Source organism: Panulirus ornatus, chromosome 35 (assembly GCF_036320965.1).
Source record: "Panulirus ornatus isolate Po-2019 chromosome 35, ASM3632096v1, whole genome shotgun sequence".
NCBI classification, from domain to species: Eukaryota; Metazoa; Arthropoda; class Malacostraca; order Decapoda; family Palinuridae; genus Panulirus; species Panulirus ornatus.
In genome coordinates this window covers 19,835,354-19,861,537 of record NC_092258.1, presented here as the reverse complement: position 1 = coordinate 19,861,537, position 26,184 = coordinate 19,835,354, and positions in this window count along the sequence as shown.

Sequence of the window (26,184 nt, the reverse complement as noted above, 5' to 3'; positions counted from 1 at the left end):
TGTTGTACAAGGTCATTATTAATGTTGTACAAGGTCATTATTAATGTTGTACAAGGTCATTATCAATGTTGTACAAGGTCATTATCAATGTTGTACAAGGTCATTATCCATGTTGTACAAGGTCATTATTAATGTTGTACAAGGTCATTATTAATGTTGTACAAGGTCATTATTAATGTTGTACAAGGTCATTATTAATGTTGTACAAGGTCATTATTAATGTTGTACAAGGTCATTATCAATGTTGTACAAGGTCATTATTAATGTTGTACAAGGTCATTATTAATGTTGTACAAGGTCATTATTAGTGTTGTACAAGGTCATTATTAATGTTGTACAAGGTCATTATTAATGTTGTACAAGGTCATTATCAATGTTGTACAAGGTCATTATCAATGTTGTACAAGGTCATTATCCATGTTGTACAAGGTCATTATTAATGTTGTACAAGGTCATTATTAATGTTGTACAAGGTCATTATTAATGTTGTGCAAGGTCATTATTAATGTTGTACAAGGTCATTATTAATGTTGTACAAGGTCATTATTAATGTTGTACAAGGTCATTATCAATGTTGTACAAGGTTATTATTAATGTTGTACAAGGTCATTATTAATGTTGTACAAGGTCATTATTAATGTTGTACAAGGTCATTATCAATGTTGTACAAGGTTATTATTAATGTTGTACAAGGTCATTATTAATGTTGTACAAGGTCATTATTAATGTTGTACAAGGTCATTATTAATGTTGTACAAGGTCATTATCAATGTTGTACAAGGTCATTATTAATGTTGTACAAGGTCATTATTAATGTTGTACAAGGTCATTATTAATGTTGTACAAGGTCATTATCCATGTTGTACAAGGTCATTATTAATGTTGTACAAGGTTATTATTAATGTTGTACAAGGTCATTATTAATGTTGTACAAGGTCATTATTAATGTTGTACAAGGTCATTATCCATGTTGTACAAGGTCATTATTAATGTTGTACAAGGTCATTATTAATGTTGTACAAGGTCATTATTAATGTTGTACAAGGTCATTATTAATGTTGTACAAGGTCATTATCCATGTTGTACAAGGTCATTATTAATGTTGTACAAGGTTATTATTAATGTTGTACAAGGTCATTATCCATGTTGTACAAGGTCATTATTAATGTTGTACAAGGTCATTATTAATGTTGTACAAGGTCATTATTAATGTTGTACAAGGTCATTATTAATGTTGTACAAGGTCATTATTAATGTTGTACAAGGTTATTATTAATGTTGTACAAGGTCATTATTAATGTTGTACAAGGTCATTATTAATGTTGTACAAGGTCATTATTAATGTTGTACAAGGTCATTATTAATGTTGTACAAGGTCATTATTAATGTTGTACAAGGTCATTATCAATGTTGTACAAGGTCATTATTAATGTTGTACAAGGTCATTATTAATGTTGTACAAGGTCATTATTAATGTTGTACAAGGTCATTATTAATGTTGTACAAGGTCATTATTAATGTTGTACAAGGTTATTATTAATGTTGTACAAGGTCATTATTAATGTTGTACAAGGTCATTATCCATGTTGTACAAGGTTATTATTAATGTTGTACAAGGTCATTATTAATGTTGTACAAGGTCATTATTAATGTTGTACAAGGTCATTATTAATGTTGTACAAGGTCATTATCCATGTTGTACAAGGTCATTATTAATGTTGTACAAGGTCATTATTAATGTTGTACAAGGTCATTACTAGAAGTAAACTAGACTATGGCTGTCAGGTGTATGCTTCAGTGAGCGACTGTACCCTGAGAAGGTTGGATGTGCTACAGAATAAATGTCTACGAATGTGTCTTGTAGCTCTGTCATGTACCAGGGTTCCACGATTGCAAGTTGAGGCGAATGTACCTCCTCTTCGGCTGCGTCGAGATGAATGAACGTTAAATGTGACATTGTGATGGCCAGGAGAAGACACACTACTGCCTGGCACAACAATATGAACAGTTCGTGGTGAGAGGCGTCAGGCCCCTGACCCTCAGTATACACTTCCTCAGTGAGAATTCTGGTCTGAAAGTGCAAGAAGTGGACACGGTGGTCAGAAATAAACTACCTCCCTGGGAACAGCCAAAAATAAAAACTAAGGCCAACTGGCTCCCTGTGGCGAAAAGGAAGGCGCCGAAGAGTGAGGTACACCAGAGATTCCGTCATGTCATCATGCATCATTTATCATATGTCCACTTCTACACAGATGACTCCAAGACAGATGAGTGTGTGGATGCAAGTGTATGGTCGATTGAGTATTGTTTTCGGTACAGGCTACCGAACCATACAACTGTTTTCTGCGCGGAATTATTTGCTATTGACAAGGCCATATATTATATAATTTATTCAATTCATATCAAATCAGTCATTTTTCCATATTCATTGTCACCTCTTAAAGCTATAGACTCGGGTTATACCGAGTCAAATGAAATTCAGGGCAGCATCATTTATAAACTAAATTCATGTAATAAAGATATCATCTTGGTCTGGGAGGCTGGCTGGCGGGTCATTGTAACATTTACGGCAACAATGAACAGGCAGATAGATTGGCTAAGTCGACCTCAGAACTCGAGGAGGTCGCTCCGATCCCTCGGGAGCTGGGCTCCTGCTTTTCCTTTGGAAAGGATTCAATGTTTCTTCTGTGGCAAAGTCAGTGGACCAACCTGACTAAACCAAGGAAATATAAACCACAAGTAGCGGACTGGACGACCTGGTGGCACAGGAAGACTAGGAGAAAGTAAGTCGTTCTGGCCCGTCTACGTCTCAACTGTACCTACAGTACCCACCTACAACCATATGTAAACCGAAGCTTCCCAACAAGATGAGAAACTGGCCTATCCAGTCTGACAATAGACCACCTCCTCACACAGTGCGCGAAATATCATGAACACAGGAAGAGGCTGATAGAATATTTCAAGAACAAGAAAACCAACTTGACCATCAACAATCCACTTGGTGATGATAACATGATCAACCAAATGTTTATCTTTCCCAAGGAAACGGAAATAATCAAGATGATACAAGGTGGTTCGTTGGTTCGACCCTGTGCCGCAGCTGGCTTCGGGGTGTGGCTGCTTTCGTTCTGGGCTGGTTGTGTGGTGGGAGAAGCAATTTGATCATTATGCTGCTGGCCAGGATCGGTGGTGGTTGTGTGGTGGGAGAAGCAATTTGATCATTATGCTGCTGGCCAGGATCGGTGGTGGTTGTGTGGTGGGAGAAGCAATTTGATCATTATGCTGCTGGCCAGGATCGGGGGTGGTTCGGCCTAGGGTTGGTTCCGTTATGGTGTCCAGCTGACGAGTTGCCGAAGCCATTATGTTATATTTTATATATATGTTCTGTGTTATGGTGAAGGACTATCTCTAATCTATCCTTTCACTTTCGCAGTTCTTCTGGCAGCTGCACCAGTGGATGTTGTGCCGACTGGGTGATGTTTGCTCTCACGTCCACACAATAACCACTTACCAACTTTTCTTCCAATTCTTTTTTTTCCCCAATAGAACTAGGCTGTACTTAATGGTTTTGATGTTTTCATTATGTAGGGACTTTACAGTCAAAAATCAAACAGGGTTGCAGGCCTAATGACCATACTTATAGGTCACTGGCCGTTAAATCCAACAAACAACAATATATTGACCTCAAATACATAAGTGTTAAGATGACTGGGATGTGTACAGATTACATTATACATTTACCAACAGCTTTGTATCACATCTTCCTCTTATGGCCATTCCTGAAAGAGAGGCTTAACCTTGGCCTTCCTCCAGTTTCTATACAATTTCGCAAAGAAGACTGAATAAGATATAAATAGGAGAGATAACCGTAACAGAGCGGGCAAAAATTGTAGAAAGTGAAGTGTTTTAGATATCTGGGAGTGGATTTAACAGAGGATAGAACCATGGAAGCGGAAGAGTGTCAGAGTGTGAGGGAAGAACGAAGGTTTTGGGAGCGTTGAAAAATGTGTGGAAGACGAGAACGTTATCTCAGAGACCAAAAATGGGTATGTTTGAAGGAATAGTGGTTCCGACAATGTTATATGGTTGTGAGGTGTGGGCTTTAGATAGATAGGGTTGTGCGGAGGAGGGAGGATGTGTTGGCAATGAGATGTTTCAGGATAATATGTGGTGTGAGGTGGTTTGATCGAGTAAGTTATGAAAGGGAAAGAGAGATGTGTGGTAATAAAAACAGTGTGGTTGGAAGAGCAGAAAATGGTGTTTTGAAATGGTTTGGACACATGAAGAGAATGAGTGAGGAAAGATTGACAAAGAGGATATATATATCAGAGGTAGAGGGAACAAAGAGAAGTGCGAGACCAAACTGGAGGCGGAAGGATGTAGAGAAAAATATTTTGAGCGATCGGGGCCTGAACATGCAGGAGGGTGAAAGGCGTGCAAGGAATAGAGTGAATTGGAACGATGTGGTATACCGGTGTCGAAGTGCTGTCAATAAACTGAACCAAGGCATGTGAAACGTCTGGGGCAATTATGGAAAGGTCTGAGGGGCCTAGATGTGGACAGGGAGCTGTGGTTTCGGTGCATGATACATGACAGCTAAATACTGAGTTTGAACGAATGTGGCCTTTGTTGTCTTTTCCTAGCGTTACCTCGCGCGTTTTTGGGAGGGGGGGCTGTATTTCATGTGTGGCGGGGTGGCGATGAGAATGGATAAAGGCAGCAAGTATGCATATGTATATATATATATATATATATATATATATATATATATATATATATATATATATATATATATATATATATATATATATATATATATATATATATATATATATCCTTCTTCCTTCTTTTGGAAAATTAAAAAAAAAAAGAGAGGGGAGGGTTTCCAGCCACCCGCTCCCTCCCCTTTTCGTCGCCTTCTACGACAAGCAGGGAATACGTGGGAAGTATTCTTTCTCCCCTATATATATATATATATGAGAGTTGGGGTGAGAGAGTATCATTAAATTCTAGGGAGAATAAAAAGATGTTCTGGAAGGAGGTAAATAAAGTGCGTAAGACAAGGGAGCAAATGGGAACTTCAGTGAAGGGCGCAAATGGGGAGGTGATAACAAGTAGTGGTGATGTGAGAAGGAGATGGAGTGAGTATTTTGAAGGTTTGTTGAATGTGTTTGATGATAGAGTGGCAGATATAGGGTGTTTTGGTCGAGGTGGTGTGCAAAGTGAGAGGGTTAGGGAAAATGATTTGTAAAACAGAGAAGAGGTAGTAAAAGCTTTGCGGAAGATGAAAGCCAGCATTGGTATTGCAGTGGAATTTATTAAAAAAGGGGGTGACTGTATTGTTGACTGGTTGGTAAGGTTATTTAATGTATGTATGACTCATGGTGAGGTGCCTGAGGATTGGCGGAATGCGTGCATAGTGCCATTGTACAAAGGCAAAGGGGATAAGAGAGTGCTCAAATTACAGAGGTATAAGTTTGTTGAGTATTCCTGGTAAATTATATGGGAGGGTATTGATTGAGAGGGTGAAGGCATGTACAGAGCATCAGATTGGGGAAGAGCAGTGTGGTTTCAGAAGTGGTAGAGGATGTGTGGATCAGGTGTTTGCTTTGAAGAATGTATGTGAGAAATACTTAGAAAAGCATATGGATTTGTATATAGCATTTATGGATATGGAGAAGGCATATAATAGAGTTGATAGAGATGCTCTGTGGAAGGTATTAAGAATATATGGTGTGGGAGGCAAGTTGTTAGAAGCAGTGAAAAGTTTTTATCGAGGATGTAAGGCATGTGTACGTGTAGGAAGAGAGGAAAGTGATTGGTTCTCAGTGAATGTAGGTTTGCGGCAGAGGTGTGTGATGTCTCCATGGTTGTTTAATTTGTTTATGGATGGAGTTGTTAGGGAGGTAAATGCAAGAGTTTTGGAAAGAGGGGCAAGTATGAAGTCTGTTGGGGATGAGAGAGCTTGGGAAGTGAGTCAGTTGTTGTTCGCTGATGATACAGCGCTGGTGGCTTATTCATGTGAGAAACTGCAGAAGCTGGTGACTGAGTTTGGTAAAGTGTGTGAAAGAAGAAAGTTAAGAGTAAATGTGAATAAGAGCAAGGTTATTAGGTACAGTAAGGTTGAGGGTCAAGTCAATTGGGAGGTGAGTTTGAATGGAGAAAAACTGGAGGAAGTGAAGTGTTTTAGATATCTGGGAGTGGATCTGGCAGCGGATGGAACCATGGAAGCGGAAGTGGATCATAGGGTGGGGGAGGGGGCGAAAATTCTGGGAGCCTTGAAGAATGTGTGGAAGTCGAGAACATTATCTCGGAAAGCAAAAATGGGTATGTTTGAAGGAATAGTGGTTCCAACAATGTTGTATGGTTGCGAGGCGTGGGCTATGGATAGAGTTGTGCGCAGGAGGATGGATGTGCTGGAAATGAGATGTTTGAGGACAATGTGTGGTGTGAGGTGGTTTGATCGAGTAGTAACGTAAGGGTAAGAGAGATGTGTGGAAATAAAAAGAGCGTGGTTGAGAGAGCAGAAGAGGGTGTTTTGAAATAGTTTGGGCACATGGAGAGAATGAGTGAGGAAAGATTGACCAAGAGGATATATGTGTCGGAGGTGGAGGGAACGAGGAGAAGAGGGAGACCAAATTGGAGGTGGAAAGATGGAGTGAAAATGATTTTGTGTGATCGGGGCCTGAACATGCAGGAGGGTGAAAGGAGGGCAAGGAATAAAGTGAATTGGAGCGATGTGGTATACCGGGGTTGATGTGCTGTCTGTGGATTGAATCAGGACATGTGAAGCGTCTGGGGTAAACTATGGAAAGCTGTGTATGTATGTATATTTGCGTGTGTGGACATATGTATATACATGTGTATGGGGGTGGGTTGGGCCATTTCTTTCGTCTCTTTCCTTGCGCTACCTCGCAAACGCGGGAGACAGCGACAAAGCAAAAAAAAAATAGAAATGTATATATATATATATATATATATATATATATATATATATATATATATATATATATATATATATATATATATATATATATATATGTATATATATATATATATATATATATATATATATATATATATATATATATATATATATATATATATATATATATATATATATATATATCTCAGTGAGAGGACAAGAGCAAGGGAAGGAGTAGCACTACTAATGAAACAGGAGTTGTAGGAGTATGTGATAGAGTGTAAAAAAGTAAATTCTAGATTGATATGGGTAAAACTGAAAGTTGATAGAGAGAGATGCGTGATTCTTGGTGCATATGCACCTGGGCATGAGAAGAAAGATCATGAGAGGCAAGTGTTTTGGGAGCAGCTGAATGAGTGTGTTAGTAGTTTTGATGAACAATACCGGGTTATAGTGATGGGTGATTTGAATGCAAAGGTGAGTAATGTGGCAGTTGAGGGAATAATTGGTATACATGGGGTGTTCAGTGTTGTAAATAGAAATGGTGAAGAGCTTGTGGATTTGTGTGCTGAGAAAGGACTGGTGATTGAGAATACCTGGTTTAGAAAGCGAGATATACATAAGTATACGTATGTAACCAGGAGAGATGGCCAAAGAGCGTTATTGGATTATGTGTTAATTGATAGGCGCGCGAAAGAGAGACTTTTGTATGTTATGTGCTTAGAGGTGCAGCTAGAGGGATGACTGATCATTATCTTGTGGATGCGAAGGTGAAGATTTGTAGGGGTTTTCAGAAAGGAAGAGAGAATGTTGGGGCGAAGAGAGTGGTGAGAGTAAGTGAGCTTGGGAAGGAGACTTGTGTGAGGAAGTACCAGGAGAGACTGAGTACAGAATGGAAAAAGGTGAGGACAAAGGAGGTAAGGGGAGTGGGGGAGGAATGGGATGTATCTAGGGAAGCAGTGATGGATTGCGCAAAAGATGCTTGTGGCATGAGAAGCGTGGGAGGTGGGTTGATTAGAAAGGGTAGCGAGTGGTGGGATGAAGAAGTAAGATTATTAGTGAAAGAGAAGAGAGAGGCATTTGGACGATTTTTGCAGGGAAAAAATGGAAATGAGTGGGAGATGTATAAAAGAAAGAGGCAGGAGGTCAAAAGAAAGGTGCAAGAGTTGAAAAACAGGGCAAATGAGAGTTGGGGTGAGAGAGTATCATTAAATTTTAGGGAGAATAAAAAGATGTTCTGGAAGGAGGTAAAGTGCGTAAGACAAGGGAGCAAATGGGAACTTCCGTGAAGGGGGCTAATGGGGAGGTGATAACAAGTAGTGGTGATGTGAGAAGGAGATGGAGTGAGTATTTTGAAGGTTTGCTCAATGTGTTTGATGATAGAGTGGCAGATATAGGGTGTTTTCGTCGAGGTGGTGTGCAAAGTGAGAGGGTCAGGGAAAATGATTAAGTAAACAGAGAAGAGATACTAAAAGATTTGCGGAAAATGAAAGCTGGCAAGGCAGCAGGTTTGGATGGTAATGCAGTGGAATCTATTAAAAAAAAGGTGGTGACTGTATTGTTGACTGGTTGATAAGGTTATTTAATGTATGTATGACTCATGGTGAGGTGCCTGAGGATAGACAGAATGCTTGCATAGTGCCATTGTACAAAGGCAAAGGGGATAAGAGTGAGTGCTCATTACAGAGGTATAAGTTTGCTGAGTATTCCGGGGAAATTATAGGGAAGGGTATTGATTGAGAGGGTGAAGGCATGTACAGAACATCAGATTGGGGAAGAGCAGTGTGGTATCAGAAGTGGTAGAGGATGTGTGGATCAGGTGTTTGCTTTGAAGAATGTATATGAGAAATACTTAGAAAAGCAAATGGATTTGTATGTAGCATTTATGGATCTGGAGAAGGCATGTGATAGAGTTGATAGAGATGCTCTGTGGAAGGTATTAAGAATATATGGTGTGGGAGGCAAGTTCTTAGAAGCAGTGAAAAGTTTTTATCGAGGATGTAAGGCATGTGTACGTGTAGGAAGAGAGGAAAGTGATTGGTTCTCAGTGAATGTAGGTTTGCGGCAGGGGTGTGTGATGTCTCCATGGTTGTTTAATTTGTTTATGGATGGGGTAGTTAGGGAGGTGAATGCAAGAGTTTTGGAAAGAGGGGCAAGTATGAAGTCTGTTGTGGATGAGAGAGCTTGGGAAGTAAGTCAGTTGTTGTTCGCTGATGATACACCGCTGGTGGCTGATTCACGAGAGAAACTGCAGAAGCTGGTGACTGAGTTTGGTAAAGTGTTTGAAAGAAGAAAGTTAAGAGTAAACGTAAACAAGAGCAAGGTTATTAGGCACAGTAGGGTTGAGGGTCAAGTCAATTGGGAGATAAGTTTCAATGGAGAAAAACTGGAGGAAGTGAAGTGTTTTAGATATCTGGGAGTGGATCTGGCAGCGGATGGAACCATGGAAGCGGAAGTGAATCATAGGGTGGGGGAGGGGGCGAAAATTCTGGGAGCCTCGAAGAATGTTTGGAAGTCGAGAATATTATCTCGGAAAGCAAAAATGGGTATGTTTGAAGGAATAGTGGTTCTAACAATGTTGTATGGTTGCGAGGCGTGGGCTATGATAGAGTTGTGCGCAGGAGGGTGGATGTGCTGGAAATGAGATGTTTGAGGACAATATGTGGTGTGAGGTGGTTTGATCGAGTAAGTAATGTAAGGGTGAGTGAGATGTGTGGAAATAAAAAGAGTATGATTGAGAGAGGAGAAGAGGGTGTTCTGAAATGGTTTGGTCACATGGAGAGAATGAGTGGGGAAAGATTGACCAAGAGGATATATATGTCAGGGGTGGAGGGAATGAGAAGTGGGAGACCAAATTGGAGGTGGAAAGATGGAGTGAAAAAGATTTTGAGTGATCGGGGCCTGAACATGCAGGAGGGTGAAGGGCGTGCAAGGAATAGAGTAAATTGGAACGATGCGGTATACCGGAGTCGACGTGCTCTCAATGGATTGAACCAGGGCATGTGAAGCGTCTGGGGTAAACCATGGAAAGTTCTGTAGGGCCTGGATGTGGAAAGGGAGCTGTGGTTTCGGTGCATTATTACATGACAGCTAGAGACTGAATATGAACGAATGGGGCCTTTGTTGTCTTTTCCTAGCGCTTCCTCGCACACATGAGGGGGGAGGGGGTTGTTACTTCATGTGTGGCGAGGTGGCGATGGAAATGAATAAAGGTAGACAGTATGAATTATGTACATGTGCATATATGTATATGTCTGTGTGTATATATATATATATATATATATATATATATATATATATATATATATATATATATATATATATATATATATATATATATATATATATATATATATATATATATATATATATATATATATGTATACGTTGCGATGTATAGGTATGTATATTTACGTGTGTGGACGTGTATGTATATACATGTGTATGTGGGTGGGTTGGGCCATTCCTTCGTCTGTTTCCTTGCGCTACCTCGCTAACGCGGGAGACAGCGACAAAGCAAAATAAATAAATAGAATGAAAATATATATATGCATATATATGCATATAAATGCATATATATATATATATATATATATATATATATATATATATATATATATATATATATATATATATATATATATATATATATATATATATATATATATATATATATATATTTTTTTTTTTTTTCCTTTGTCGCTGTCTCCCGCGTTTGCGAGGTAGCGCAAGGAAACAGACGAAAGAAATGGCCCAACCCACCCCCATACACATGAATATACATACGTCCACACACGCAAATATACATACCTACACAGCTTTCCATGGTTTACCCCAGACGCTTCACATGCCTTGATTCAATCCACTGACAGCACGTCAACCCCGGTATACCACATCGATCCAATTCACTCTATTCCTTGCCCTCCTTTCACCCTCCTGCATGTTCAGGCCCCGATCACACAAAATCTTTTTCACTCCATCTTTCCACCTCCAATTTGGTCTCCCTCTTCTCCTCGTTCCCTCCACCTCCGACACATATATCCTCTTGGTCAATCTTTCCTCACTCATTCTCTCCATGTGCCCAAACCATTTCAAAACACCCTCTTCTTCTCTCTCAACCACGCTCTTTTTATTTCCACACATCTCTCTTACCCTTACGTTACTTACTCGATCAAACCACCTCACACCACACATTGTCCTCAAACATCTCATTTCCAGCACATTCATCCTCCTGCGCACAACTCTATCCATAGCCCATATATATATATATATATATATATATATATATATATATATATATATATATATATATATATATATATATATATATATATATATATATATATATATATATATATATATATATATATATATATATATATATATATATATATATATATATATATATATATATTCTTTTATACATCTCCCACTCAATTGCATTTTTTCCCTGCAAAAATCGTCCAAATGCCTCTCTCTTCTCTTTCACTAATACTCTTACTTCTTCATCCCACCACTCACTACCCTTTCTAATCAACCCACCTCCCACTCTTCTCATGCCACAAGCATCTTTTGCGCAATCCATCACTGATTCCCTAAATACATCCCATTCCTCCCCCACTCCCCTTACTTCCATTGTTCTCACCTTTTTCCATTCTGTACTCAGTCTCTCCTGGTACTTCCTCACACAGGTCTCCTTCCCAAGCTCACTTACTCTCACCACCCTCTTCACCCCAACATTCACTCTTCTTTTCTGAAAACCCATACAAATCTTCACCTTAGCCTCCACAAGATAATGATCAGACATCCCTCCAGTTGTACCTCTCAGCACATTAACATCCAAAAGTCTCTCTTTCGCACGCCTGTCAATTAACACGTAATCCAATAACGCTCTCTGGCCATCTCTCCTACTTACATAAGTATACTTATGTATATCTCGCTTTTTAAACCAGGTATTCCCAATCACCAGTCCTTTTTCAGCACATAAATCTACAAGCTCTTCACCATTTCCATTTACAACACTGAACACCCCATGTATACCAATTATTTCCTCAACTGCCACATTACTCACCTTTGCATTCAAATCACCCATCACTATAACCCGGTCTCGTGCATCAAAACCACTAACACACTCATTCAGCTGCTCCCAAAACACTTGCCTCTCATGATCTTTCTTCTCATGCCCAGGTGCATATGCACCAATAATCACCCACCTCTCTCCATCAACTTTCAGTTTTACCCATATTAATCGAGAATTAACTTTCTTACATTCTATCACATACTCCCACAACTCCTGTTTCAGGAGTATTGCTACTCCTTCCCTTGCTCTTGTCCTCTCACTAACCCCTGACTTTACTCCCCAGACATTCCCAAACCACTCTTCCGCTTTACCCTTGAGCTTCGTTTCACTCAGAGCCAAAACATCCAGGTTCCTTTCCTCAAACATACTACCTATCTCTCCTTTTTTCACATCTTGGTTACATCCACACACATTTAGGCACCCCACTCTGAGCCTTCGAGGAGGATGAGCACTCCCCGCGTGACTCCTTCTGTTTCCCATTTTAGAAAGTTAATACAAGGAGGGGAGGATTTCTGGCCCCCCGCTCCCGTCCCCTCTAGTCGCTTTCTACGACACCCGAGGAATACGTGGGAAGTATTCTTTCACCCCTATCCCCAGGGATAATATACATATATATATACATATTCACTTACACACACATACACATACATACGCACATATACACAACACACACATACATATATATACATATGAAAAATGTAAGAAACAATTTAAAAAACTGAAACTTCTAGCTTGAAATGAATGAAAAAAAATGAATGTCACATAATGGTTCAACCTCTGGCTAAGGAAAAAGAAAATGTATAATTTATTTACTCAAATATCTACCGGGTTATGATATATATAGGTAAATGCTGAAAATAATCAAAGAAAACACACACATGTTCAAAACAAGTGGGGCTGTAACAAGGATCAAGGTCTGCTGAAGCAGCTTCAAAGAAACATGAATGGAACTGCAACTCGGGGACGAGGGACGTCCGGTGTCAGGAGTCGACAGGAGGTCAAGAGAAAGGTGCAAGAGGTGAAAAAAAGGGGCAAATGAGAGTTGGGGTGAGAGAGTATCATTAAATTTTAGGGAGAATAAAAAGATGTTCTGGAAGGAGGTAAATAAAGTGCGTAAGACAAGGGAGCAAATGGGAACTTCAGTGAAGGGCGCAAATGGGGAGGTGATAACAAGTAGTGGTGATGTGAGAAGGAGATGGAGTGAGTATTTTGAAGGTTTGTTGAATGTGTTTGATGATAGAGTGGCAGATATAGGGTGTTTTGGTCGAGGTGGTGTGCAAAGTGAGAGGGTTAGGGAAAATGATTTGGTAAACAGAGAAGAGGTAGTGAAAGCTTTGCGGAAGATGAAAGCCGGCAAGGCAGCAGGTTTGGATGGTATTGCAGTGGAATTTATTAAAAAAGGGGGTGACTGTATTATTGACTGGTTGGTAAGGTTATATAATGTATGTATGACTCACGGTGAGGTGCCTGAGGATTGGCGGAATGCGTGCATAGTGCCATTGTACAAAGGCAAAGGGGTTAAGAGTGAGTGCTCAAATTACAGAGGTATAAGTTTGTTGAGTATTCCTGGTAAATTATATGGGAGGGTATTGATTGAGAGGGTGAAGGCATGTACAGAGCATCAGATTGGGGAAGAGCAGTGTGGTTTCAGAAGAGGTAGAGGATGTGTGGATCAGGTGTTTGCTTTGAAGAATGAATGTGAGAAATACTTAGAAAAGCAAATGGATTTGTATGTAGCATTTATGGATCTGGAGAAGGCATATGATAGAGTTGATAGAGATGCTCTGTGGAAGGTATTAAGAATATATGGTGTGGGAGGCAAGTTGTTAGAAGCAGTGAAAAGTTTTTATCGAGGATGTAAGGCATGTGTACGTGTAGGAAGAGAGGAAAGTGATTGGTTCTCAGTGAATGTAGGTTTGCGGCAGGGGTGTGTGATGTCTCCATGGTTGTTTGATATGTTTATGGATGGGGTTGTTAGGGAGGTAAATGCAAGAGTTTTGGAAAGAGGGGCAAGTATGAAGTCTGTTGGGGATGAGAGAGCTTGGGAAGTGAGTCAGTTGTTGTTCGCTGATGATACAGCGCTGGTGGCTGATTCATGTGAGAAACTGCAGAAGCTGGTGACTGAGTTTGGTAAAGTGTGTGAAAGAAGAAAGTTAAGAGTAAATGTGAATAAGAGCAAGGTTATTAGGTACAGTAGGGTTGAGGGTCAATTCAATTGGGAGGTGAGTTTGAATGGGGAAAAACTGGAGGAAGTGAAGTGTTTTAGATATCTGGGAGTGGATCTGGCAGCGGATGGAACCATGGAAGCGGAAGTGGATCATAGGGTGGAGGAGGGGGCGAAAATTCTCGGGGCCTTGAAGAATGTGTGGAAGTCGAGAACATTATCTCGGAAAGCAAAAATGGGTATGTTTGAAAGAATAGTGGTTCCAACAATGTTGTATGGTTGCGAGGCGTGGACTATGGATAGAGTTGTGCGCAGGAGGATGGATGTGCTGGAAATGAGATGTTTGAGGACAATGTGTGGTGTGAGGTGGTTTGATCGAGTGAGTAACGTAAGGGTAAGAGAGATGTGTGGAAATGAAAAGAGCGTGGTTGAGAGAGCAGAAGAGGGTGTTATGAAGTGGTTTGGGCACATGGAGAGAATGAGTGAGGAAAGATTGACGAAGAGGATATATGTGTCGGAGGTGGAGGGAACGAGGAGAAGAGGGAGACCAAATTGGAGGTGGAAAGATGGAGTGAAAAAGATTTTGTGTGATCGGGGCCTGAACATGCAGGAGGGTGAAAGGAGGGCAAGGAATAGAGTGAATTGGAGCGATGTGGTATACCGGGGTTGACGTGCTGTCAGTGGATTGAATCAAGGCATGTGTATGGGGGTGGGTTGGGCCATTTCTTTCGTCTGTTTCCTTGCGCTACCTCGCAAACGCGGGAGAGAGCGACAAAGCAAAAAAAAAAAAAAAAAATATATATTCATATATATATATATATATATATATATATATATATATATATATATATATATATATATATATATATATATTTTTTTTTTTTTTTTTTTTTAACTTTCTAAAATGGGAAACAGAAGGAGTCACGCGGGGAGTGCTCATCCTCCTCGAAGGCTCAGATTGGGGTGTCTAAATGCGTGTGGATGTAACCAAGATGTGAAAAAAGGAGATAGGTAGTATGTTTGAGGAAAGGAACCTGGATGTTTTGGCTCTGAGTGAAACGAAGCTCAAGGGTAAAGGGGAAGAGTGGTTTCGGAATGTCTTGGGAGTAAAGTCAGGGGTTAGTGAGAGGACAAGAGCAAGGGAAGGAGTAGCACTACTCCTGAAACAGGAGTTGTGGGAGTATGTGAAAGAATGTAAGAAAGTAAATTCTCGATAAATATGGGTAAAACTGAAAGTTGATGGAGAGAGATGGGTGATTATTGGTGCATATGCACCTGGGCATGAGAAGAAAGATCATGAGAGGCAAGTGTTTTACGAGCAGCTGAATGAGTGTGTTAGTGGTTTTGATGCACGAGACCGGGTTATAGTGATGGGTGATTTGAATGCAAAGGTGAGTAATGCGGCAGTTGAGGGAATAATTGGTATACATGGGGTGTTCAGTGTTGTAAATGGAAATGGAGAAGAGCTTGTAGATTTATGTGCTGAAAAAGGACTGGTGATTGGGAATACCTGGTTTAAAAAGAGAGATATACATAAGTATACGTATGTAAGTAGGAGAGATGGCCAGAGAGCGTTATTAGATTACATGTTAATTGACAGGCGCGCGAAAGAGAGACTTTTGGATGTTAATGTGCTGAGAGGTGCAACTGGAGGGATGTCTGATCATTATCTTGTGGAGGCTAAGGTGAAGATCTGTATGGGTTTTCAGAAAAGAAGAGTGAATGTTGGGGTGAAGAGGGTGGTGAGAGTAAGTGAGCTTGGGAAGGAGACTTGTGTGAGGAAGTACCAGCAGAGACTGAGTACAGAATGGAAAAAGGTGAGAGCAATGGAAGTAAGGGGAGTGGGGGAGGAATGGGATGTATTTAGGGAATCAGTGATGGATTGCGCAAAAGATGCTTGTGGCATGAGAAGAGTGGGAGGTGGGTTGATTAGAAAGGGTAGTGAATGGTGGGATGAAGAAGTAAGATTATTAGTGAAAGAGAAGAGAGAGGCATTTGGACGATTTTTGCAGGGAAAAAATGCAATTGAGTGGGAGATGTATAAACGAAAGAGACAGGAGGTCAAGAGAAAGGTGCAAAAGGTGAAAAAGAGGGCAAATGAGAGTTGGGGTGAGAGAGTATCGTTAAATTTTAGGGAGAATAAAAAGATGTTCTGGAAGGAGGTAAATAAAGTGCGTAAGACAAGGGAGCAAATGGGAACTTCAGTGAAGGGCGCAAATGGGGAGGTGATAACAAGTAGTGGTGATGTGAGAAGGAGATGGAGTGAGTATTTTGAAGGTTTGTTGAATGTGTTTGATGATAGAGTGGCAGATATAGGGTGTTTTGGTCGAGGTGGTGTGCAAAGTGAGAGGGTTAGGGAAAATGATTTGGTAAACAGAGAAGAGGTAGTAAAAGCTTTGCGGAAGATGAAAGCCGGCAAGGCAGCAGGTTTGGATGGCATTGCAGTGGAATTTATTAAAAAAGGGGGTGACTGTATTATTGACTGGTTGGTAAGGTTATTTAATGTATGTATGACTCATGGTGAGGTGCCTGGGGATTGGCGGAATGAGTGCATAGTGCCATTGTACAAAGGCAAAGGGGATAAGAGTGAGTGCTCAAATTACAGAGGTATAAGTTTGTTGATTATTCCTGGTAAATTATATGGGAGGGTATTGATTGAGAGGGTGAAGGCATGTACAGAGCATCAGATTGGGGAAGAGCAGTGTGGTTTCAGAAGTGGTAAAGGATGTGTGGATCAGATGTTTGCTTTGAAGAATGTATGTGAGAAATACTTAGAAAAGCAAATGGATTTGTATGTAGCATTTATGGATCTGGAGAAGGCATATGATAGAGTTGATAGAGATGCTCTGTGGAAGGTATTAAGAATATATGGTGTGGGAGGAAAGTTGTTAGAAGCAGTGAAAAGTTTTTATCGAGGATGTAAGGCATGTGTACGTGTAGGAAGAGAGGAAAGTGATTGGTTCTCAGTGAATGTAGGTTTGCGGCAGGGGTGTGTGATGTCTCCATGGTTGTTTAATTTGTTTATGGATGGGGTTGTTAGGGAGGTAGATGCAAGAGTTTTGGAAAGAGGGGCAAGTATGAAGTCTGTTGTGGATGAGAAAGCTTGGGATGTGAGTCAGTTGTTGTTCGCTGATGATACAGCGCTGGTGGCTGATTCATGTGAGAAACTGCAGAAGCTGGTGACTGAGTTTGGTAAAGTGTGTGAAAGAAGAAAGTTAAGAGTAAATGTGAATAAGAGCAAGGTTATTAGGTACAGTAGGGTTGAGGGTCAAGTCAATTGGGAGGTAAGTTTGAATGGAGAAAAACTGGAGGAAGTAAAGTGTTTTAGATATCTGGGAGTGGATCTGGCAGCGGATGGAACCATGGAAGCGGAAGTGGATCATAGGGTGGGGGAGGGGGCGAAAATTCTGGGAGCCTTGAAGAATGTGTGGAAGTCGAGAACATTATCTCGGAAAGCAAAAATGGGTATGTTTGAAGGAATAGTGGTTCCAACAATGTTGTATGGTTGCGAGGCGTGGACTATGGATAGAGTTGTGCGCAGGAGGATGGATGTGCTGGAAATGAGATGTTTGAGGACAATGTGTGGTGTGAGGTGGTTTGATCGAGTAAGTAACGTAAGGGTAAGAGAGATGTGTGGAAATAAAAAGAGCGTGGTTGAGAGAGCAGAAGAGGGTGTTTTGAAATGGTTTGGGCACATGGAGAGAATGAGTGAGGAAAGATTGACCAAGAGGATATATGTGTCGGAGGTGGAGGGAACGAGGAGAAGTGGGAGACCAAATTGGAGGTGGAAAGGAGTGAAAAACATTTTGTATGATCGGGGCCTGAACATGCTGGAGGGGGAAAGGAGGGCAAGGAATAGAGTGATTTGGATCGATGTGGTATACCGGGGTTGACGTGCTGTCAGTGGGTTGAATCAGGGCATGTGAAGCGTCTGGGGTAATCCATGGAAAACTGTGTAGGTATGTATATTTGCGTGTGTGGACGTATGTATATACATGTGTATGGGGGTGGGTTATGCCATTTCTTTCGTCTGTTTCCTTGCGCTACCTCGCAAACGCGGGAGACAGCGACAAAGCAAAAAAAAAAAAAAAAAATATATTATATTATTTTGCTTTGTCGCTGTCTCCCGCTCCAGCTTGGTAGCGCAAGTAAACAGACGAAAGAAATGGCCCAACCCACCCCCATACGCATGTATATACATACACGTCCACACGCAAATATACATACCCATACATCTCAATGTACATATATATATATATATATATATATATATATATATATATATATATATATATATATATATATATATATATATATATATATATATATATATAATCTTTCTTTCAAAGTATTCGCCATTTCCCGCATTAGCAAGGTAGCGTTAAGAACAGAGGACTGGGCCTCTGAGGGAATATCCTCACCTGGCCCCCTTCTCTGTTCCTTCTTTTGTAAAATTGAAAAAAAATAAAACAAGAAGGGAGGATTTCCAGACCCCCGCTCCCTCTCCTTTTAGTCGCCTTCTACGACACGCAGGGAATACGTGGGAAGTATTCTTTCTCCCCTATCCCCAGGGATATATATATATATATATATATATATATATATATATATATATATATATATATATATATATATATATATATATATATATATATATATATATATATATGTTTATGTATATACATGTGCATTTGGGTGGGTTGGGCCATTCTTTCATGTCCAGGACTTTTCAAGAAAGCCCTGAGGGAGCTGGGTATCGGTAAGATTACCTCCACTGCTTATCACCCTCAGAGCCAGGGAGCACTGGAACGTTACCATTCCACCCTGAAGTCCATGATAAAGAAGTATTGTGCTGACAACACTAAGGACTGGGATAAGGGACTCCCATTTCTTCTCTTCGTCACAAGAGAAGTGCCTAATGAATCTCTAGTTTTCTCCCCCTTTGACCTGATGTTTGCCCATGAGGTCCGAGGGCCTCTTAAATTACTGAAAGACGTCTGGCTGAACTGGAGTGAGAGTGTCGGCCTGTCGGACTCCGTCAGTGAGTTAAAAGAGAAACTTCAAACGTGTTGGGACGCCGCTCGGCAGAATTTAAGAGGGACCCAAGCACGAATGAAGAAATAGTATGACAAACGATCTCGATTGAGAAGGTTTGAGGCGGGGGGACAAGGTGTTGCTACCACTACCGCAGCCAGGTCAACCCTTGGCTGCCCTTTTTCAGGGTCCCTGCACCATTATCCGGAGTGTAGGAGACTCAAATTACCTTGTCTCTACCCCCGATAGGCGCAGAGGTCGGAGATTATGCCACGTCAACATGCTCAAGCCATATTGCAGTCTTGATCCTCCCCCCCTTGGAACCGACTGTGCCAGTCTGCATCATCCAACGTCCAGCGGTAGCCAAGTGTGACGAGGACGACGACGTAGCTGCGAGTGCCTCGGAGGCCTGGGAACCGGACACAGGCGAGAACGGGAAGTGGGAGGCGAAACTTTTGCATCTGACGGAGGTACAACGTGCGCAGATGTCCGCCTTGCTGTCAAAACACCCGGAGGTTTTCCGAAACACACCTGAACAGACCTCACTCACAAGCCATGATGCAGACGTAGGAGATGCCCGACCTGTCAAACTAGCTCCGTACCGGGTGAGCCCACAACGAGCGGCCATCCTTCACACTGAGCTGAACTATATGCTTGAGCACGACCTGATTGAGCCATGTCAGTCAGAGTGGAGCTCCCCTGTTACTCTCGTATCCAAGCCCGATGGGACCTATCGGTTCTGTATTGACTACCGCCGGGTTAATGAGGTAACAAGAACTGACAGTTACCCTCTGCCGCGAGTGGAAGATTGCATAGATCGCGTCGGCAATGCTCGCTTCCTGTCAAAGTTAGATCTCAGAAAAGGGTACTGGCAGATTAGATTGACGAAGAGAGCACAAGACATCAGCACCTTTGTAGTGCTAGGACGGACTTATAAGTGTAAAGTGATGCCTTTTGGCATGAAGAATGCCCCTGCTACATTTCAACGACTTATGGACATCCTCATCGTCGTCTACCTGGATGATATTGTGATATACAGCCAGAGTTGGGACGAACATCTACAAAGACTTGACAACGTTCTGACGGTCTTGAATGAGGCCTAACCTTGTCTCAATTGGGACAAAGGCGAGTTTGTGAAGGCCAAGGTGCAATATTTGGGTTATGTGATCGGTCAAGGTGAGCTAGCCCCACCGACTGCAAAGGTCCAGTCTTTATCCCAGACGAGTGCCTCCCGATCTCGAAGAGAAGTGAGACGTTTTATGGGTATGGTTGGGTACTATCGGATGTTCATCGTAAATTTTGCAACACTCACAACCCTTCTGACAGATTTATCGAAGAAAGATGTTAGATATGTTTGGAATAAGCAGTGTAAGATAGACTTTCATCAGTTAAAATCCATACTTTGTAATAGTCCTATCTTGCAGGCTCCTGATTTTGACCAACCATTCAAGTGAGCAGTAGATGCAAGTAATGTTCTCTTGCAGGAGGACGACAACAAGGTTGACCATCCTGTAAGCTATTTCAGTAAGAAATTCCATCCAGCCCAAAGAAATTATTCCACCATTGAGAGGGAACTTTTGTCTTTAATACTTGCATTGTAACACTTTCATATATATTTGTGCCCTTCAGGACATCTTATCAGGGTGTATACTGACCACCACCCACTCAAATATGTTAACAAGTTCCGAGATAAGAATCAAAGGTTAACTAGGCGGGCCTTGTTCCTTCGAGAGCATAATTTAGATATTTCCATATTGCTGGCGCACATAATTTGTTAGCTGATTGTTTATCCCGCTCTTAAGGTGAGAGAATTCCTCTTCCAGGAATTTTCTCCTTTAAGGAGGGGGGTGTTACGACCATGTGTGTATGTGCCCACATGTTCGTGTATATGTATGTGTGTGTCTTTGTGTATGGTTTTGCTGCTATTTCTTGTTAGGACGAGAATTAGGGTCTTCCTTTGCTATCGGCTCGGATCTCACTTCCCTGACCGAGCCTTAGTCTTGATAATCCTGTTTGAAACCAGATGGCGTCCAGTCCTTAAGCACTTGGACCCTCATCCGAGGCGTCAGGTCAAGTTGTGAGGTCAGCCTACGGGATATGTCATCTCGTACATCATCGTCGCTGTCATAACAGAGGAGGTTGAGCTTTAGGAAAAATGTGGGACGGACTTAGGATCCTCCAACCAACCAGCAGTTTCACGGATAGCCCCCCCTTCTCCAATCACCACCGGACCTGTGGCCCTCCAGCCAAGTAGGTGTGGCACTTAGGTGCCACCCTCCTCCAATCACAATTGGACCTTAGGCCCATAGCCAATCAAGGGTAGCATTGTAGGGTAACAGGGCGAACGCAAGTCGCTCCTACTTGTAATAAATACCTCTGACACCCACTGAGCCTCGATTGTCCTTCTCTAGCCCAGCGAGGTAAATGGTTTTCCCTTTGTCCCAAAGCCCGTAACCCGAGTGAAAGTGCGCGATATAGACTCTACGGTGTTGTACTGCCTCAGTCATTTAATTTCGAGTGTCATAGAGTATTGTAACTTGTTCATAGAAGTGTCTAACAATAAATGTATCTTGAATCATGTTATCGACGATAAATTGTCATAAAGGAAAGAGATCTCCTGGTTTGAAATCTTACCTGAAATGTTAAACTCATGTTCAGTGTTAACGTAAATTTGTGCCTGATTCATGTGTTTACTTTTGTACTCTTTAGTTCTTCATTATAAGTAGTTTTAATGCTGGTGATTGATTTAATCCCATGACTTTAAAACAGTGTTATCCTGTGTTGTGTAACGTAACATAACAAATCTAACGTCCTTGCAAAGACAAGGATCAGTATAGAATTTGTGTCATATATATGTAATTGGCGACCTCACTAGAATAAGTATAGAGTTCGTAGCAATATATATATATATATATATATATATATAGAGAGAGAGAGAGAGAGAGAGAGAGAGAGAGAGAGAGAGAGAGAGAGAGAGAGAGAGAGAGAGAGAGAGAGAGAGAGAGAGAGAGAGAGAGAGAGAGAGAGAGAGAGAGAGAGATTTTCTTTTTTTTTTTTTGCTTTGTCTCTGTCTCCCGCGTTTGCGAGGTAGCGCAAGGAAACAGACGAAAGAAATGGCCCAACCCACCCCCATACACATGTATATACATACGTCCACACACGCAAATATACATACCTACACAGCTTTCCATGGTTTACCCCAGACGCTTCACGCTGCCCTGATTCAATCCACTGACAGCACGTCAACCCAGGTATACCACATCGATCCAAATCACTCTATTCCTTGCCCTCCTTTCACCCTCCTGCATGTTCAGGCCCCGATCACACAAAATCTTTTTCACTCCATCTTTCCACCTCCAATTTGGTCTCCCTCTTCTCCTCGTTCCCTCCACCTCCGATACATATATCCTCTTGGTCAATCTTTCCTCACTCATTCTCTCGATTTGCCCAAACCATTTCAAAACACACTCTTCTGCTCTCTCAACCACGCTCTTTTTATTTCCACACATCTCTCTTACCCTTACGTTACTTACTCGATCAAACCACCTCACACCACACATTGTCCTCAAACATCTCATTTCCAGCATATCCATCCTCCTGCGCACAACTCTATCCATAGCCCACGCCTCGCAACCATACAACATTGTTGAAACCACTATTCCTTCAAACATACCCATTTTTGCTTTCCGAGATAATGTTCTCGACTTCCACACATTCTTCAAGGCTCCCAGGATTTTCGCCCCCTCCCCCACCCAATGATCCACTTCCACTTCCATGGTTCCATCCGCTGCCAGATCCACTCCCAGATATCTAAAACACTTCACTTCCTCCAGTTTTTCTCCATTCAAACTTACCTCCCAATTGACTTGACCCTCAACCCTACTGTACCTAATAACCTTGCTCTTATTCACATTTACTCTTAACTTTCTTCTTTCACACACTTTACCAGATTCAGTCACCAGCTTCTGCAGTTTCTCACATGAATCAGCCACCAGCGCTGTATCATCAGCGAACAACAACTGACTCACTTCCCAAGCTCTCTCATCCCCAACAGACTTCATACTTGCCCCTCTTTCCAAAACTCTTGCATTCACCTCCCTAACAACCCCATCCATAAACAAATTAAACAACCATGGAGACATCACACACCCCTGCCGCAAACCTACATTCACTGAGAACCAATCACTTTCCTCTCTTCCTACACGTACACATGCCTTACATCCTCGATAAAAACTTTTCACTGCTTCTAACAACTTGCCTCCCACACCATATATTCTTAATACCTTCCACAGAGCATCTCTATCAACTCCTATCATATGCCTTCACCAGATCCATAAATGCTACATACAAATCCATTTGCTTTTCTAAGTATTTCTCACATACATTCTTCAAAGCAAACACCTGATCCACACATCCTCTACCTCTTCTGAAACCACACTGCTCTTCCCCAATCTGATGTTTTGTACATGCCTTCACCCTCTCAATCAATACCCTCCCATATAATTTACCAGGAATACTCAACAAACTTATACCACTGTAATTTGAGCACTCACTCTTATCCCCTTTGCCTTTGTATAATGGCACTATGCACGCATTCTGCCAATCCTCAGGCACCTCACCATGAGTCATACATACATTAAATAACCTTACCAACCAGTCAATAATACAGTCACCCCCTTTTTTAATAAATTCCACTGCAATACCATCCAAACCTGCTGCCTTGCCGGCTTTCATCTTCCGCAAAGCTTTTACTACCTCTTCTCTGTTTACCAAATCATTTTCCCTAACCCTCTCACTTTGCACACCACCTCGACCAAAACACCTTATATCTGCCACTCTATCATCAAACACATTCAACAAACCTTCAAAATACTCACTCCATCTCCTTCTCACATCACCACCACTTGTTATCACCTCCCCATTTGCGCCCTTCACTGAAGTTCCCATTTGCTCCCTTGTCTTACGCACTTTATTTACCTCCGTCCAGAACATCTTTTTATTCTCCCTATATATATATATATATATATATATATATATATATATATATATATATATATATATATATATATATATATATATATATATATATATATATATATATATGCGGAAGATGAAAGCCGGCAAGGCAGCAGGTTTGGATGGTATTGCAGTGGAATTTATTAAAAAAGGGGGTGACTGTATTGTTGACTGGTTGGTAAGGTTATTTAATGTATGTATGACTCATGGTGAGGTGCCTGAGGATTGGCGGAATGCGTGCATAGTGCCATTGAACAAAGGCAAAGGGGATAAGAGTGAGTGCTCAAATTACAGAGGTATAAGTTTGTTGAGTATTCCTGGTAAATTATATGGGAGGGTATTGATTGAGAGGGTGAAGGCATGTACAGAGCATCAGATTGGGGAAGAGCAGTGTGGTTTCAGAAGTGGTAGAGGATGTGTGGATCAGGTGTTTGCTTTGAAGAATGTATGTGAGAAATACTTAGAAAAGCGAATGGATTTGTATGTAGCATTTATGGATCTGGAGAAGGCATATGATAGAGTTGATAGAGATGCTCTGTGGAAGGTATTAAGAATATATGGTGTGGTAGGAAAGTTGTTAGAAGCAGTGAAAAGTTTTTATCGAGGATGTAAGGCATGTGTACGTGTAGGAAGAGAGGAAAGTGATTGGTTCTCAGTGAATGTAGGTTTGCGGCAGGGGTGTGTGATGTCTCCATGGTTGTTTAATTTGTTTATGGATGGGGTTGTTAGGGAGGTAAATGCAAGAGTTTTGGAAAGAGGGGCAAGTATGAAGTCTGTTGGGGATGAGAGAGCTTGGGAAGTGAGTCAGTTGTTGTTCGCTGATGATACAGCGCTGGTGGCTGATTCATGTGAGAAACTGCAGAAGCTGGTGACTGAGTTTGGAAAAGTGTGTGGAAGAAGAAAGTTAAGAGTAAATGTGAATAAGAGCAAGGTTATTAGGTGCAGTAGGGTTGAGGGTCAAGTCAATTGGGAGGTGAGTTTGAATGGAGAAAAACTGGAGGAAGTGAAGTGTTTTAGATATCTGGGAGTGGATCTGGCAGTGGATGGAACCATGGAAGCGGAAGTGGATCATAGGGTGGGGGAGGGGGCGAAAATCCTGGGAGCCTTGAAGAATGTGTGGAAGTCGAGAACATTATCTCGGAAAGCAAAAATGGGTATGTTTGAAGGAATAGTGGTTCCAACAATGTTGTATGGTTGCGAGGCGTGGGCTATGGAGAGAGTTGTGCGCAGGAGGATGGATGTGCTGGAAATGAGATGTTTGAGGACAATGTGTGGTGTGAGGTGGTTTGATCGAGTGAGTAACGTAAGGGTAAGAGAGATGTGTGGAAATAAAAAGAGCGTGGTTGAGAGAGCAGAAGAGGGTGTTTTGAAGTGGTTTGGGCACATGGAGAGGATGAGTGAGGAAAGATTGACCAAGAGGATATATGTGTCGGAGGTGGAGGGAACAAGGAGAAGAGGGAGACCAAATTGGAGGTGGAAAGATGGAGTGAAAAAGATTTTGTGTGATCGGGGCCTGAACATGCAGGAGGGTGAAAGGAGGGCAAGGAATAGAGTGAATTGGAGCGATGTGGTATACCGGGGTTGACGTGCTGTCAGTGGATTGAATCAAGGCATGTGAAGCGTCTGGGGTAAACCATGGAAAGCTGTGTAGGTATGTATATTTGCGTGTGTGGACGTATGTATATACATGTGTATGGGGGTGGGTTGGGCCATTTCTTTCGTCTGTTTCCTTGCGCTACCTCGCAAACGCGGGAGACAGCGACAAAGTAAAAAAAAAAAGAAAAAAAAAAGAAAATATATATATATATATATATATATATATATATATATATATATATATATATATATATATATATATATATATATATATATATATATATATACATATATATAAATATATATATATATATATATTTTTTTTTTTCGAACTATTCGCCATTTCCCGCATTAGCGAGGTAGCGTTAA